Source organism: Protopterus annectens, chromosome 2.part1, assembly GCF_019279795.1.
Source record: "Protopterus annectens isolate FY-2018-M chromosome 2.part1, PAN1.0, whole genome shotgun sequence".
NCBI lineage: Eukaryota > Metazoa > Chordata > Ceratodontiformes > Protopteridae > Protopterus > Protopterus annectens.
In genome coordinates, this window is record NC_056729.1 from 499770869 (window position 1) to 499788465 (window position 17597).

General features: G+C 45.7%; 1 protein-coding gene across 1 annotated transcript in view; it reads right to left on the minus strand.

Moving 5' to 3' along the window:
- The window catches only part of NSD2 (nuclear receptor binding SET domain protein 2), a 2565963-nt gene that overhangs the window by 1063526 nt on the left and 1484840 nt on the right, over positions 1-17597 (minus strand). The window lies entirely within an intron of this gene.

The window sequence follows — 17597 nt, forward strand, 5'->3', positions numbered from 1 at the left end:
TTAAAACGGTTCCAAACCCAGAGCTTTTAGACATGCTCCACTTAAAGAAATCCCAATTCCTACGAGCTACACGCTCTAGGGACCTAAACCTAGTCACCACAACAAACAAAACATGCTGGAGGGATAGATTCCTCTCCCAGAGACTTCCCATACTCTGGAACAAACTACCTATCTATATCAAAGCTCCTCATTAGCACTCTTCAAGAAAAATCTTGATGATTGGATGGGAGATGGGAAATTCACCCCGGGGATCACTTCTGTGGCTCTGCTCGACAGTGGCACAGGAAAATAATTTTCTTGGGTGGCGAAACCCAGGGTACCTTTGACTAGGCTTATATAGGCCCTAGGGCCAATAGCGTAGTACCTACCTATGAACCTATACTGCTCATGCATCCACATAGTTACTAAGAAAATGTCAAAGATTGCCTCAAAAAAGTCATGAAAATATACTTTTTAAAACATGTGCATTTGAAATACATGTAATTAGTTAATTTAAAATATTAATGTTTACAATGTTAAATATTGATTGTAAAGTTAAGTTAAAAACTGTCAAATACATATTTGCAAATTAAATAAAATGTTAAATTAATATTTACGTATAAAAAAGTTAAATATATTAAATTCCAGAGGGAAAAAAATCATGATCGATATGTTAAGCAATTAAATGCATTTATAAAATTTTAAACATTTTTTTATATAACTGGGGTCAAATCATCCACTGTCAAACTGTCCACTAGCTATTCCCACAGACAATAAATGTAAATTTAAAAATGAAAGTGTATAAAATGGCATTGAGGTCAAATCGTTTGGGGTTGAATCGTCCTGCTTCACCTGGAAGTGGTTCATTAGGTAAACCACTTTGTCCTGAGGAAGGAAAGCCTTCATCAGGTCTGTCCAAATCCTGCATCCCAGAAAGATTTTGTCTCTCTGGTGAAAAGGATTATTTGGCGAAGTTGAATGTGAACCCCAACCCTTGTAGCAGAGACCTGGAAAACTACAGATGGTTTTGGAGGGGGTTTCTCCTTTTCTGCAAAAATACGAACGTCTAAATAGGGGTAGATTTGAATGTCCTTGGTCCTGCAGTAGGCTATGGCGGGAGCTAGGCATTTGAAGATCCTGGGTTGCAGTGAATAAACCAAAGGGCAAGGTGATAAAGTGAGGACAGGGCCCAGCAAAATGCAGTTATTTTCTGTGGGGGAGATGTATGGGAATGTGGAGGTAGACCTCCTTCAGGTACAGAGTGGTCTTGAACGCTCTGGGTGGCAGTAGTGGAAGCAGGGTTTGAAGGGATAGCATTTTGAATGAAGGGACTTTTAGAAAGAGCATTAGGAATGATAAATCCTGGATTAGCCTCCATGGTCCATCTTTTTTTGGTACTAGGAATAGCCTTGAGTAGAAACCTTATCCTTCATGGCCTGATGGGACAGGTTCTATGGTTCCTGAGCCAATAGGTCCAGGATAATGTAAGGAATTTGTTGAAGTTGATTCTTGCGTGGGAATGGAATGCCTGTGGTGGGGGGTCTTTCCTGCCAAGATAGAAAATATCCTTTTTCCAACAGAGACAGAACCCAGCAGTCTAGGAAGATAACTTTCCAAAGAGGCAAAGGGAGAGACGTGAAGAAAGGGGGAGATGGGCAAGGCAGCCGTGCATTATTGGTATTGTTTGTCTTGAAAGAACAGTCTGTGGATAGACTGAGAAGAGACCGGTCTAGAAAAGGTTTGCTTCCTGGTTCCTTTCCTATGCCTGAAAGTTGGGGGGGAGAGGGCACTGGAGGGGGTCCTTCTGACATAGGTGCCTTAGCCAGGTAGTTTCTGTAGAATTTTGGTATTAGAGATACCAAAAGGTGTTTAATATCTTGGAGTTCCTTTCTCTTCTCCTGAAGGTTCTTAAACAGTAATGCAGACGGTTTATTAAACAGGAGGTTGTGATCTAGCGGGGCATCTAGAATTTTGGATTTGAAGTCCTCATGCAATGGTTGGAGCATAAACCATGAATATCTGCAAAGCACAGATGCAGCAGATCTAGCTGAGACCTCTGCTGCATCATAACTGCATCTAGAGTGTGCCTGGCTACCTGGGATGCCAGCATCAGTTTTGATGCTACTTGTCTTGTTGGGAGAGTCAGCCAAAGAGGACAGTAGAGTTGAAGCTTGGGATACCAAATCCAAGGCATACTTAACCATATGGGTTTGGTAATTAATAGCCCTAAAGGCCAGGGTGGAAGTAGTATAAACCTTCATGCCCAGTCTGTCCATAATCTTGTATCCTTATCAGTAGGTAGAAGTGACGAGCATGGAATCAGTCTAGATTGTTTGTCTGGGGCTACAGCGATCACAACAGGGTCCGCCAAGGGGGTTTCACTAGAAATTTGTGGTCATCAGGCACCTTGTAGAAATCAAGTCTCTTTGGAGCAGGTGGTTGAGTATCAGGATTTTTTGAGGCGGATGCAAAAGCACCTAGGTATGCAGGAATCACGGAGGGGATGGCTGATGGGGAGGGAGATTCAACCTGCAACAGCTCAAAATATCTTTTTTGAATTTCTGTCATTTGGGAAGTATCCCATTTGAAATATTCTTTCATTTTAGTAAAGGTCTCTATAAATGTAATGTCTTCTGGAGGAGGTTCTCCCACTACAGTTTCCTCGTCTGGGGAATAGTATTCCAGGGGGGAGGCTATTTGGGATGAATAAGTAACAGACTCATCCGAGGAAGAGGAAAAGACCTCCTCTTCCTGAGAAATGGAAGGGGGGGGGGGACTGAGGTTGCTGAGGCAGGTCTTGGGCTAAGCACCGGAATTAGTGGGAGGTGAGGAGCTAAGGGCCATGAAGGCCTGCATCAAGGACTGTGTAAAAGATTGCCAGTCATGTTGTCCCTCAGGAGAGGTAGATAAATGTTTGGTTTTTAGCTTTCTTTTTAAAGGGGTAGTTTTGGGAAAGAGAGAGAGAGAATGCTTAGTTTCCGGGGCCTGACCTAAAGCAGAGAACTCGGATTCCTATATCCCAGACAGGCATCCAGTGGAGCCTTGTTTCTCCCTCAACTTCGGTAGTAACAGACGTCTTAGCAACCTCCGTGGACAAGTCAGCCGGCACTTCAGAAGCGGCTTCCTCAAGTGGAGACGCTGAAGTAGAAGGCTCTAGCGGATGTCTCTCAACCCCTATAATGGCAACTGCCAGGGCGTCCAACGATGGAGTAGAGTTAGTAGACTGTGAAAGCTTTGTCTTTTTTCTTGGTGGTTCCACCTGGGTGGTGGACTCTGGGTCCATCCTCAACGCTAACCTTTTAAGCCTCTGATTTTCCAAATATAAATTGAAGGCAGCCAGACGGCTTCTAAGTGTTTTGGGACGAAGGATTGGCAGATGGCACAGAATGTATGGTAGCATTCCTGGCCTAAGCAGAATACGCAACAGTCATGGGAGTCCTTATGTGGAATTTGGTGTCCGCATCGGAATTTACTCTTCTTAGTGGACATTGGCTAAGAACAAACAAGCAAACCAAGGTCAAGTAATAAATACATTTTTAGAATTCCCCAACGGGGTGTTTAGCTTTAGACATCATGAAGGTAGAGAAACGATGCGATCGATCTGGCTTTCAACTGTGGCATAAAAGTTCTGAGGTCTGTGTGTGCAGACATCACATTTAATATCCCTGGTTTATGGCCCTACATGTGATGTCCCACACACGAACAGCAACCAGGCTTAAGCTTTTGTATAGCAGCCAAAATCTGGGTCGCCTGAGGCGGAAAATCCCACAGTAAGAATACTGCAACATGGGAATAGAAGGACATCAGTAGATGGCCTGCTGCTCACAGTTAATATTCCAAATTCTTGATTTTTTTCACTAAACATGGACGACCAGGTAGGTTACCAAAGCAAAAACCTTGCATAGAGCCATACGCCCAGTGTATGACCTAAGCTAGCAGATGTATGTGTGGGAAAGCCAGGAGAAAGGAAGGTTCTGTAAAATCTTACCATAGCCATAGATGTCCTTCACTCCCATGTTGCAGTATTCTACTAGTGGGTTTACCATTCTTCCGATCAGATTGTCCGGCCAGGTTTCCAAAGATTTTCAGTCCCTCTTGGTGCGTTAGACGTCTGATGTCAAGGCAGGAACGTGGGCCATAAAGGTGACGTCTGCATGCACCAGCCCACAGAAAGTACAGTTTTGTACCTAACATAAATGTAGATGTCCGATAGGTATGCATCTGCAGTCATAACATATGGGTTGTCCTGCCTCAGGCAGCCCTTCGGTCGGACGGATTCCAAAGTCTGGGTCTGGCCTCGGCTGATGTCGCACTTTCCCCGACGTCAGAGCATCTGGGGTATAAAAGCATCAGCCGACGCCATTTTCCTCCGTTTTTCTTGCCCCAGATGCCAGGTGCCCTCTAGGAAGGCTAAATTTGGATAAATGCTGAAAAGTTCCAAACATTTGCAAATTATATACATGTATAAACAAACAAACAAATACACCATAATAGATTCCCCCAGCTAGCTAAAAGAGGGGTAAGCACCCTAGGAATACCACAGAGGGGAAGGAGGGAGGGTAATCCTGACTGCAGATGCATACCTATCGGCCATCTACATTTATGTTGGGTACAAAACTGTACTATGTCCTTCAAGGATGCATCTGCAGTCATAACATATGGGTAGAATACCATAGCCAATCTGGGGGAGGAGGTACTAAGAAAAGGATGGTGTAGTTAAGATCCCCTGCAGTACTGCAGTTGCAAACTCTGCTCTGGATCTAGAGTATAAAGGTAGATTGTAATGCTTGGCAAATGTATGCACGGAGCTCCAAGTAGCAGCCTCTAAAATGTCCTTGGTAGCCACCCCCCGTAGGAAGGCTGTAGTGGTGGCCGTGGCCCTTGTGGAGTGAGGCCTGATATTTTCAGGAACTGTCTTTCCATAAAAGGAGTAGCAAAAGCAAATGCAATTTCCTATCCATTTTGAAATTGTCTGTTTGGAAATTGCTCTTCCTTGCACCCCAGTTGCATATGCTAGAAAAAGTTGGTCAGTTTTTCTGCTAGTTTTTGTTCTGTCCAAGTAGTAGCGTAGTAGTTGCCTGTGTATATCCAGGGTGTGCAAAAGTTTTTCCCCTCTATTCTGTGGATTAGGGAAGAACGTAGGCAAGTGAATAGCTTGGTTCAAGGATATCCTAGATACCACCTTTGGCATAAAAGTAGGATTGGTTCTTAGTGACACCCTGTCCTGGTGGAAAATAAGAAAAGGCTGCACTGCCATTAATGCTTGTAACTCAGATACTCTTCTTGCTGAAGTGATTGCCAGAAGGAATGCAGTTTTCCAAGATAGAAACTGTAGATCCGCTGATGCTGCTGGTTCAAAAGGAGGTAGTGTCAGTTTCTCCAGCACAAAGTTGAGATCCCAGGTAGGTAGAGGGGGTCTTCTTGGAGGTTTAATATTTTTGATTCCTCTCAGAAATTGTCTGAGGAGAGGGTGTGAGAAGATAGGTGGATCCACATTGTATTCTGCTGAAGCATGAATCTTAATGGAAGAATAGGACAGGCCATTGTGGAACAATTCTGCTAAGTATTCTAGAATATGTGTTAGGTTTGCCACTGTGACATATGTGCCCTTTGATGTGCTCCAAATGAGAAATCTCTTCCATTTAGCTGAGTATGTCTTCCTTGTGGAAGGCCTGCGAGCCTCCAGGATAATGTCCTTCACCCTCTGAGATAAAACAGTTTGATTGGGATTTAAGGAATTTTCCAGGCAGTTAGCTGCAATGTTTTCAAGTTGGGATGCAGGGTCTTGAAATTGTTCTGCGTCAGAAGAGGAGGCCATAGGGGGAAAGGCCATGATTTTGCCTGAGACATGCTTCTCAATAATGGATACCAGTGTTGTCTTGGCCAGTCCGGAGCTATTAGTATCACTTTTGGCTGTTCCTCCCTGATCTTCAGTAGAACCTTGTACATCAATGGGAGAGGTGGGAAGGCATATACTGTTAGGGCTTTCCAGCTGAAAGAGAGAGTCTCCACCCTCCAAGCTTGTGGGTGGTATGCCCTTGAGCAGAATGTCTTCAGTTGATTGTTGAGTGGCGAGGCGAACAAATCTATCTCCGGCATTCCCCATGTCTTTGCTACGAGTTGGAAGATGTCTGGGTGCAGCATCCATTCGTGTGCATCCATGGTAGTTCTGCTTAAGCTGTCCGCCAGTGTATTTTCTTTCCCTGGCACAAATTGGGCCTGTAGTTGGATATTGAGATTCAGGCATAGTTCCCACAGATTCATAGCCATCCGGCAGAGGGTAGGAATGCTTGCCTCCCTGCTTGTTTATGTACCACATGACCGTGGTGTTGTCTGTCCTTATTAACAGGTGTCCTTGTTGGAGGAAGGGCTTGAATGCCTCGATTGCATGCCTCACTGCCAGCATTTCCTTTTGGTTTATGTGCATGCTTAGCTGTCCTTGAGGCCATAGGCCTTGGATACATTTGTCCTCCATGTGTGCTCCCCATCCTCGGTCTGAGGCGTCCGTGGTGATGGTCTGCCTTGGTTTTGGTTTGTTGAAAGGCAACCCTCTGTTGGACTGGCAGGCCTGAGCCCACCACAGGAATTCCTTTTAAAGGCATGGAATGATTGGTATCATGGTTTCTAAACTGTGACTGTGCCGAGACCATACACTCCTGAGGTACCATTGTAATTTCCTCATATGCAGCCTGGCATGTGGTATTAGAATTATGCAGGATGCCATATAACCCAGGGCCTGCAGGATTTTCCTTGCAGTAAGCTGAGTTCGTCTTGTCAGAATCATGAAGTAATCTGGAAGTTGTTTTTGTTTTTCTTCTGTGAGAAAGGCCATTTGGGTGGTTGTGTCCAGATCTGCACCCAAAAAGGTTATCCTTTGGGATGGTACTAGTCTTGACTTTTGGATGTTGACTGTGTATCCCAAGGACTGTAGCAGGTGTATGGCATAGGCCAAGTCTTTTATCAAATTTTCGTTGTTGTCCGCTTGTATTAGGCAGTCCAGGTATGGGTAAATTTGAATTCCCTGTAGTCTGCAATGTGCAATTACTGATGCCAGGCATTTCGTGAATACTCTGGGCGCACTAGATAAGCCAAAGGGCAATGCTGAGAATTGATAATGCTCTGATCCTGCAAGAAATCTGAGGTGTCTTCTGCAGTTTGGTCGAATAGGGACGTGCAGGTATGCCCCCTTGAGATCTAGAGTCACCAGCCAAGACTCCTTGCCCAGCATGGGAAGAAATTGCTGTAGGCTCAGCATTTTGAATTTTGGCACAATGAGATAAGTGTTCAGTGCGGACAGGTCGAGAATAGGCCTCCATTGATTTTCCTTTCTTGGTACAAGGAATAGTCTGGAGTAAAATCCTTGGCCTTGTTCTGAACATGGTACCTTTTCTATAGCTTTCATCTGAAGTAAATTGCTGATTTGTTTTAAAGCCTCTGCCCTCTGATTTGGTGGAAGGTTTGGCATTCCGCCTCTTTTTGGCAAAGTGTGAAAGTGGAACCTGTATCCTTTGTCTATTATTTGCAGTGTCCATGTATCCTTTGTGATATGCCAGTTTTTTGAGAATAAAGCCAGCTTTCCGCCCAAGGGTGCTTCTAGTTGATCCCTGGTAGGCGGAATCAGAGTTAAGTCATTGACCTTGACCTGGTGTAGTAGTTGTTGTTGTTGCACTACTCCTCTGGTTGGCAGGCTGCCACTGACGGCCTCTGTATGAGCCCTTCGATTGACCTCTGCCTCTAGGGCACCTGTTCCTGCCTCTCTGGGCTCTGTCCGAGTCTGGAAAGGACCAATTGTTAGTAGGCCAGTTTCTGCTGAATCTCGGTGGTTGAACTTGCAGGAAATCTTTAACTGTTTGCACAGATTTTGCCTTTTCTTCAACCTTTTTTAAGATCTCCTGAGCAGAGGAGCCAAATAAATTTTGTTTCTCCATTGGAGCATCCAGGAGTTTAGCTTTGACATGGTCTGGCAGAGATTGATCCTTCAGCCAGGCATGCCTACGAATAACTGCCCCAGTCATAGCTGATCTAAATGAAGCCTCCAGTGCATCAGCGCCACATTTTAAGAAATGATTACTAACCTGTTGTGAGCTGTGTACCAAATCCTGAAGGGATTTACGGTCTAGGGGTTCAGGAGAAGAAAGTTTCTTATTCATTTCATCTAACAAATATTCCTGGTACTGTATCATATGAAATTGACAGTTTAATGCCCTGACAAAGAGTAGCAGAAGTATACACCTTCTTTCCCCATCTCTCTAAAGCTCTAGACTCTCTGTCAGAGGGTAGAGGATTTTTGGCAGTAGCGGCCGCAACCCCTTTAGGGCCCTGAGAAATAGTTTCTGGGTCTGCAGAATGGGCTTTATACAAGTGGAAATGAGAATCCGGAACCCTGTAGTATCTGTCAGGCTTGGCAGGGGCCGGAGGGAGAGCATCAGGGGCCGTACTGACATCATTGTACACATCATCAATTACATTTAGAACAGGAGGTATAGCTAAGGGCCTATGCTGAGGCAAATGCAAAAAGGTCCTTAATCTTTTTCTAAAATCAGAGAAATCCTGACCTTGCCATTGAAAATGCTCTCTCATGGAGTGTAGAGTCTCACCAAAGGAAAACTCCTCAGGAGGGGAGGCCGAAGGGATAGATTCCACTGCATCTGAATCCTCATAAGGCGAGCAAGCCCCTTCCTGGTGGTCTGACAACTCAGATCCATCCGTGGAATCATCTGAGGAGTGTGGATCAGAGGGGTCAGTCCTGGGCCTTTTGTCTGGAGGAGGTTGAAAGGCCCTGTCTGGGTGAGGTTGTGAACCCCTAATTAAGGAAATAAGGTCCTCAGCTAGGCTGAGGATCTGTAAACTAGAGGTAGGCCTCTGGGAGGTAGATTTGGGAGGCAAAGCTTTTGAAAGTTTGGCAGCTTTAGCCCTAGAAAAGGCCTTAATGGACATGGAAGCAGGGGGCCTAGCTGCCCCACGTGCAGGGGTAGAAATGTCCAAAGGTATGGTGTCGGACAATTCCTGCACACTAGCTTCGGTAGGTAGTTCTGAAGCCGACTCAGCCGGGGCCTCTCGGGCCTCGGTGGTCAGAAGTATGGTTTCGGAAGAAGGAATCGCAGAGGACTCTGTTTCGGCCGAAACCGAGACACTCGCGGTAGGCCAAGCTGTGGTTTCAGCCGAAACCGCAGGCCACGAGTGTCGGTCCTTTTCCTTGCGTTTTTTGACCATATGCAAAGTCGGAGTCTCCGACGGCATTTTATAAGCAAAAGCGGCTCCAAAAAATTCCTCTGCAAACTCCGACCGACGTCTAAGAGTTCGTCGGTTGAAGAAGGCACAGGCTAAACAGGCCAATACGTCGTGGTCTGGGCCTAAGCAAGGAAGGCAGTAAGAATAGAAATCCTTATGAGGTATTTGTTTCCCACAAGTTAAAAGTACAGTTTTGTACCTACCATAAATGTAGATGTTCGAAGATCCACATTGCTGCAGTCCTTACTTATGGGTAGTCCGCTGTCCTCGGTCGGCCCGAATACCAAAGTATTAGTCTGACGTCGGTCAAGGGCGCTCAGATCTGACGTCAGAACGTCAGGTATAAATGCGCATGACCGACGTCATATCCTCAGTCTTTTCTTGCCCCAGATGTCAGAAGGCCCTAAACAGAAAGGCCACAGCCAAAAACAGAATACCTCCCACAAGCAAACCCAACAACAACCACCAGCCAAACTATATAACCATAACAAACAGCAGTGGGGAAGGAGGGAGGGTAAATTGGACTGCAGCAATGTGGATCTTCGAACATCTACATTTATGGTAGGTACAAAACTGTACTATGTTCTTCATCTCACATTGCTGCAGTCCTTACTTATGGGTAGAATCCCAAAGCAACGGGAATGGGAGGATGGAAATATCATAAAGCATTAGGGGCTGCTAAAATGCCCTGTAATATTGCAGTGGCAAACCCAGCCCTAGATTTAGAATAAAGAGGAAGGTGGTAATGTTTAGAGAAAGTATGTACTGAACTCCAAGTAGCTGCTTCCAAAATATCTTTTATAGCTACCCCCCTTAGAAAGGCAGTGGAAGTGGCAGTAGCCCTAGTGGAATGAGGTCTAAGTCCAGCCGGAACCTCCTTACCATGATGGGAATAACAGAAAGAAATACAACCCCCAATCCATTCAGAAATAGTTTGTTTTGAAACAGGTTTACCCTGAGAACCCAAAGCAAAAGAAACAAACAACTGCTGAGACTGTCTGAACTCCTTGGTTCTGCTCAAGTAATAACGTAACTGTCTGTGAATATCCAAAGTATGCAAAATCTTCTCCCCTTTATTTTGGGGGTTTGCATAAAAGGTAGGCAAATGAATAGTTTGGTTTAAAGCCACACTAGAAACCACTTTAGGCATAAAGGAAGGATTAGTACGCAAAGATACCCTGTCCTTATGAAAAATAAGGAAAAGCTCCACTGCCATAAGGGCCTGTAATTCAGAAACCCTTCTTGCAGAAGTAATGGCCAACAAAAAAGCAGTCTTCCATGACAAATACTTTAATTCGGCAGTAGCTGCAGGCTCAAAAGGTTGTAGAGTAAGTTTTTCCAACACAAAATTGAGATCCCAAGCAGGAGTAGGAGCTCTACGTGGGGGTCTTATGTTCTTTGCCCCTCTAAGAAATTGCTTAAACACAGGATGAGAGAATAAAGGAGGATCACAATCATAGTGAGCAGAAATGGCTGCAGCATGAATCTTTATAGAGGAGAAAGACAAACCTTTGTCCAATAACTCAGTAAGATATTGAAGAGAAGCACTTAAATTAGGCTTGGAAACATCAAATGCCTTTGCTTTGTTCCAAATAAAAAATCTCCTACATTTATCCGCGTAAACTTTCCTTGTACAGGCCTTCTGGCCTCCAAAATAACATTCAAAACTTGTTGTGGAAGCTGAGACCCTCCAGGGTCTAAAACAGAATATGCCAGGCTGTTAGATGCAGAGACTGAATCCTGACATTGAGGAAGTGATTGCCCTCCTGAGACAAAAGATGCGGAATCAAAGGTAGAGGCCATGGAGGCTCCCTCACTAAACTCCTCAGTAGTGGGTACCAGTGCTGTCGAGGCCAATCCGGCGCTATCAGTATCATGGATGGCTTGTCTTGTCTGGCCTTCAAGAGTACCTTGGGAAGAAGAGGCAGAGGTGGAAAGGCATAGACATGAAGATTGCTCCAACTGAATGATAGAGCATCCACCTTCCAAGCTGTGTGATGAAACATTTTTGTGCAAAACTTTGGCAACTGGTAATTTAGTGGAGAAGCGAACAGATCTATGTCTGGAGTCCCCCATAACACTGTCAACTCTTGAAATACATGAGGATCCAATTTCCACTCGTGAGGATCCACTATTTGTCTGCTCAACACATCTGCTAAGGAGTTCTGTGCTCCTGGCAGAAACCTTGCCTGAAGATTGAGGTGTAAACTGAGAGCAGTCTCCCACAAAATCATCGCTTGCCTGCAAAGAGGGTAAGAATGGGTTCCCCCTTGCTTGTTGATATACCACATGACAGTTGTGTTGTCTGTTTGAATCAACACCTGCCCTGGATGAAGTAAATCCTTGAAAGCCATCAATGCAAACTGGACTGCTAACATTTCCTTCAAGTTGATATGCAAATGCTGAAGTCTGACAGGCCACGTGTCTTGCACCCATTTTCCATTGAGGTGTGCTCCCAAGCCTTGTCCGAGGCATCTGTCGTTAGAATCTGACTCGCCTCTGGTCGGGTCACAGAGTCCCTTGTTTAGGTGACATTCCTGAGCCCACCACAAAAATTCCTTCTGAATGCAAGGTATTATCTGAATGACAGTGTCCAGATCTTGGCAGTGTTGTGTCCATACATTTTTGAGATACCATTGAAGCTTCCTCATATGCAGTTTGGCATTGGGAAGCACCAGAATACAAGATGCCATGAACCCCAAGGCTTGAAGGACTGTCCTTGCAGTCAGCCTGGACTGTAGAGACATTTGATGGAAATAAAGAGAAAGGCTTCTTTGTTTGTCCGGGGTCAAAAAAGCCATCTGGGAAGCTGTATTCAGTCTCACACCCAGAAAGCACATGTCCTGAGAGGGTACTAGACTGGACTTTGTTTCGTTCACAGAATACCCTAGGCATCTTAACACTGCCATCACATACTGTAGATGATGAAGAAGTTCGTCCTTGTCTTGAGCAATAATCAGGCAATCGTCCAAATAAGGATAAATCTGTATTCCTCTTAACCTGAAAAAAGCTATCACTGGAGCCAGAACCTTTGTGAACACTCTGGGCGCAGTAGATAAGCCAAAGGGCAATGCAGAGAACTGATAATGTAAATTTCCAGCTCGAAAACGCAGGTACCTCCTGCAACTTGGCCTGATAGGAACATGAAGATAAGCCTCTTTGAGATCCAGAGTTACCATCCAGTGATCTTTTCCCAACAGAGGTAAAAGCTGTTGTAACGTCAGCATCTTGAACTTTGGAATGTCCAGGTAAGTGTTGAGGATAGATAAATCCAAAATTGGTCTCCACGTGTTTCCTTTCTTTGGAACTAGAAACAGGCGAGAATAAAATCCTAGGCCCACTTCTGACAGAGGAACTGGCTGTATAGCTCCTATTTGAAGAAGTAAAGAAATCTGTTTGTGAGCCTCTATCCTTTGTCGCGGAGGAACGTCTGGCATACCTTTGAAAGGAGGCAATGTATGGAAATAAAACTTGTAGCCTCGGTTTATAATGTCCAATACCAATTTGTCCTGGGTGACTAAAAGCCAGTTTTGCTTGAAAAGTGCTAACTTTCCTCCCAAAGGTGCTGCCAGGCAAGAGGAATCTGGCAGCTGAAAATGCAGGTCATTGGGCCTGTTTACGAAAGGACTGGCCCCTGCCCTCACCTGTAGACTGTGCAGGCGAACTCCATGTTCTAGGTCTGAAGGAACTCTGAGCTCTGCCCCTACCACGTCTAGATCTGCCCCTGGACTGAGAATCAGAAGAAGGGTATGTCCATCCTTTAGTAGGCCAATTTCTACTAAACTTTGGAGGTTGCACCTGCAAAAAATCTTTAACAGTCTGCATAGACTTAGCCTTGTCCTCCATTTTCTTTAATACAGACTCCACAGGAGGACCAAACAAAATTTCAGACTGTAAAGGAGCATCCAGAATTCTAGTCTTAACATGCTCTGACAAATTCTGATCCTTAAGCCAGGCGTGCCTTCGAATAACTGAACCAGTGGCAGCCACCCTAGAAGAAGCCTGTAAAGCATCAAAGCCACACTGCAAAGAATGCTTGCCCACCTGTTCAGAAACATGTACCAAATCTTGCAATTCTTTACACTCTATACCCTCTGCTAAAGCATCCACTTTAGATTTTAGCTGAGAAAGGAGGAAATTCTGATATTTCAACATATGAAACTGGCAATTTAAAGCCCTCATTGCCAACGTAGAAGAGGTATACACCTTCTTACCCCATCTATCCAAAGCTCTAGCTTCTTTATCTAGAGGAACCGGATTTTTTACAACAGAAGCTCTAACACCCTTAGGCCCCTGACTAATGGTTTCTGGGTCTGCTCTAGGACTTTTATACAGATATTTATGAGCCTCAGGCACCCTGTAATACCTGTCCGGTTTGACTGGCGCAGGAGGCACAGAATCTGGATTAAGGGAAGCCTCCGAGAACACATCTTGAACAACATCCAAAACCGGAGGTATAGCTAAGGGTCTATGCTGTGGCAGAATCAAAAATTCCCTAAGCCTTTTCCGTGAATCAGAGAAATCCTGTCCTTCCCACTTAAAATGTTCCCTCATGGAATGTAAAGTTTCTGAAAATGAAAAATCCTCAGGAGGAGAAGCAGAAGGAGTGGAATCCTCTGCATCAGAATCCGAATAAGGAGGAAAATCTTGAATGTCTTCCACAGAAGACTCTGAATCATCTGAGGCCTGCTCCAAACTTTCCAACTCTGTCTCTACCCTGGGCCTCTTATCAGGAGGAGGAATAGAACCTCTAATTAAAGTAATCAAATCTTCTGCCATTTTAAGCATGTGCTTTTTAGGCACTGACCCTGAGAAACCAGGACTGACACCAGAGGAAGACAAAACAGACCTGCCCTTAGAAGGAGCCTTAGAAATAGTAGCAGAAGGCCTAACCACCCTAGGCACAGAAGGGAGAATAGTAACCTGAGAGGCCCCTTCAGCCTGACCTGACTCCTGAGAGGCCACCTCTTGCAAAACCAAAGTTTCCCCCTGAGTTTCAACAGGAATTTCAGCCGGGTCCACCTGCTCCCCTGTAGCTTCTAAAGGACTGGCGTCCGAAACGGACGAATCATCCTGCCTAGGCTTTACAGATTTGTCTTTGCGCTTCTTAGTGGAAGCGGGCGTCGGAGTATCCGACGGCATATTATAATTACACCGCTTGCCAAAGACTAACCTAGCGCAATCTAACCTCCGTTTTATAGTGCGCTTATTGAACCTAGCACAAAACCGACACCCTACTACGTTGTGCTCCGGTCCCAAACAAGGAATACAAAGCGAGTGGTAATCCCTATGCGGTATCTGTTTCCCACAAGAAATACAATTATTCACTTTTTCTGACATCCGGTAAATAACTGAGGCAAGAAAAACAAAATATTCCCCAACGGGTACTTAGCCCAACTTGGTATCGGTCTGAAACTCAATCGAAAAATTTCAGAACGCCAAACGGCACTTGCAACGCTGCTTCTGCATCGGACCATGCGGCAAAAAAGACTGAGGATATGACGTCGGTCATGCGCATTTATACCTGACGCTCTGACGTCAGATCTGAGCGCCCTTGACCGACGTCAGCCTAATACTTTGGTATTCGGGCCAACCGAGGACAGCGGACTACCCATAAGTAAGGAATGCAGCAATGTGAGATGAAGAACATCAATTATTTACTTTGTCTGACATCGGCTGAGGCAAGAAAGAGCCCCCAACGGGGTACTTAGCTTTTTTCGAAGTCTTCGGTAGCTGAAATCACTGGATCTGACCGACCGGCACTTGCGAACTGCTTCTGCTTTGGGCACCGCGCGGCAAGAAAGACTGAGAATAATGGCGTCGGCTGATGCGTTTATACCCCAGACGCTCTGACGTCGGGGAGTGCGACATCAGCCGAGGCCAGACCCAGACTTTGGAATCCGGCCGACCGAAGGGCTGCCTGAGGCAGGACAACCCATATGTTATGACTGCAGATGCATCCTTGAAGGACATCATAGAAGCCCCAGACGGAGCCAGTCCTGAAGGGCATAGCCTGTCCAGAAGCCGAAGAGAGCAAGTGCAAGAGTATGACTTGGAAGGAATACTGCAACATGGAAGAGAAGGACTTTTATAGTTATGGTAAGATTTTGCACAACTTTCCTATATCCTTCTATTCCAATGTTGCAATATTCTACTAGTGGGCGAGTACCAAAGTTCACAATTGACTAGGTGGTGGTCTGGAAGAGGACTCCAGGAATCCATGCAGGACAGCCCTGGTAAAACCTGCCCTGGCCATGGAGATATGGTCCAGTTTGTAGTGTCTGGGGAAGGTGTGTACAGAGAACCAGGTAGCTGCCTCCAGAATGGAATTAGTGTCTAGGCCTTTAAAGAAGGCTCCAGAAGAGGCCATAGCACTTGTGGAATGGGCCCTGAAATTGCCTAGCAAGGTCTTCCCTTGGTTTGAGTAGCAAAAGGAAATTGCCCTGGAAATCCAGGATGAAACTGTGTGCTTGCCCACCATTTTCCCCAGAGCCGTAGGATGAAAGGAGACAAAAACAATTGGTGTGATTTGCGAAAAGGTCTGCTTTTATGCAAGTAATATCCGAGTTGTCTGTGCAGGTCTCGGGAATGAAGGACTCTATCTCCCAGTGGGTTAGGGAAGAAGGTAGGCAGGTGGAGTGCTTGATTCAAGGAAAGGTTGTTAACCACCTTGGGAGTGAAGCGTTTGTCCTAATGGTGACCCTGTCCATATGAAAAAAAAAAACAGAAAAGGGGGTGTAACAATAAGGGCTTGAAGCTCTGAGACCCTTCTGGCTGAGATCAAAGCTACTAGCAGTACAGCTTTCCATGTGCAAATCTTTAAGGGGGCCTTGTCAGCTGGTTCAAAGGGCACCAGAGTGAGTTTTCTAACACATAATTAAGATCCCAGGGAGAATGAGACTGTTGCCTGGGCAGTCTTAGGTGCAGAACACCCTTGAGGAAAAGTCTGGATGCAAGCGGAGGGTCCACAAGTAGGCAGGCAGAGATGACAGACAGTTGCGCTTTTGGAGAGAAGTAGGACAAACCTGACTGGAAGAGTTCATACAGGTAAGACAGAATCAGGGGAATATCGCTGTCCACCGGCTCCATCTGTTTTATGACACCAGACAGAAAACCTTTTTCTTCATTTGGAGATGTAGGATTTTCTTGTGTTGGGTTTCCTGGCCTCCTGCAGGACTGGAAGCATGTCCTCACTGTACAGGTGTCTGAAGGGAAGCAGAATCCTATCCGCCACTGGGGGAGGTGCAGAGACTGCCACTGTGGGTGTATCTGTGTGAGTAGGTCCACTGAGGGGGGTAACTTGTGATGATTGCCCTTGGACAGATGTCATAGTTGAGGGAACCAGGGCTGCCTTGGCCAGTAAGGAGTCACCAGCAAGATATTTGGTGAGTCCTGCTGAGTTTTCAGTAGGACTCTCTGAATTAATGGGAAAGGGGGAAAGCATACAGGAATCTCCCCTTCCATGATATTGAGAAGGCGTCTGTTTGTAATGCTTTTGGGTCGTGTGTCCTGGAGCAATAGCTCTGGAGTTGCCTGTTTGTGGAGGAGGCGAACAGGTCTATCTGTGGAATACCCCACCAGTGGACCAGCTTTAGAAACATCTCTTGAAAGCATCCATTCGCGGCTGTCTGATTTGGCTCTGCTTAGTGAATCTGCCTGTGAGTTGTGCTGGGACGGATGTAGGCTGCCTGTAGGATGATTTCCTGAGAGGTAGCCAGCTCCCATACTTGTACAGCTAGTCTGCATAGGAGGGTAGGACTTGATCCCTCCATGCTTGTTGGTGTACCACATGACTGTGGTGTTGTCTGTGTAGTTCTTTAGGAGACCCTGTTAGAGATGGGGTTGGAAGGCCTGCAGGGTGAGAATTGCTCTCATTGCCCTGACATTTATGTGCTCTTGTTTGTCTCTGTCCGTCCACAAACCTAGCGCTATCCTTGGACCCAGAGTTGCCCCTCAGCCCAGATCTGTATGCATGGATTGGGGGGAGGGAGGTATTTGTAGGGGTAGTCCCAGATTCTAGGCTACCCGAGCTAGCCCCCATTTCAATTCTTGGTGGAGGTAGGGGAAGAGTGGGACCCTGAACTCGAAGGGGTGGGAGTGCTGGGTTCACATTCAGCGAAGGTACCTTTGAAATTTCATGTGTAACTTCACTAGGGGTAGCATGGGGATAGTAGCTGCCATATACCCCAGTAGTCTCAGGAGTTCTCACTGACAGTTCTGATGAATGAAGGGCAGAGAGAAGGTGGGGGGGGAAGAGATCTGACTTTTTCCCCTAGAAGGGAGGCCATCATGATGTCTGTCCTGATTCTGCATCCTAAGACGACAATGTCCTGTGCTGGATTGAGTTGGGATTTTAGGAAATTTATCAGGAACCCTAGAGACTGCAG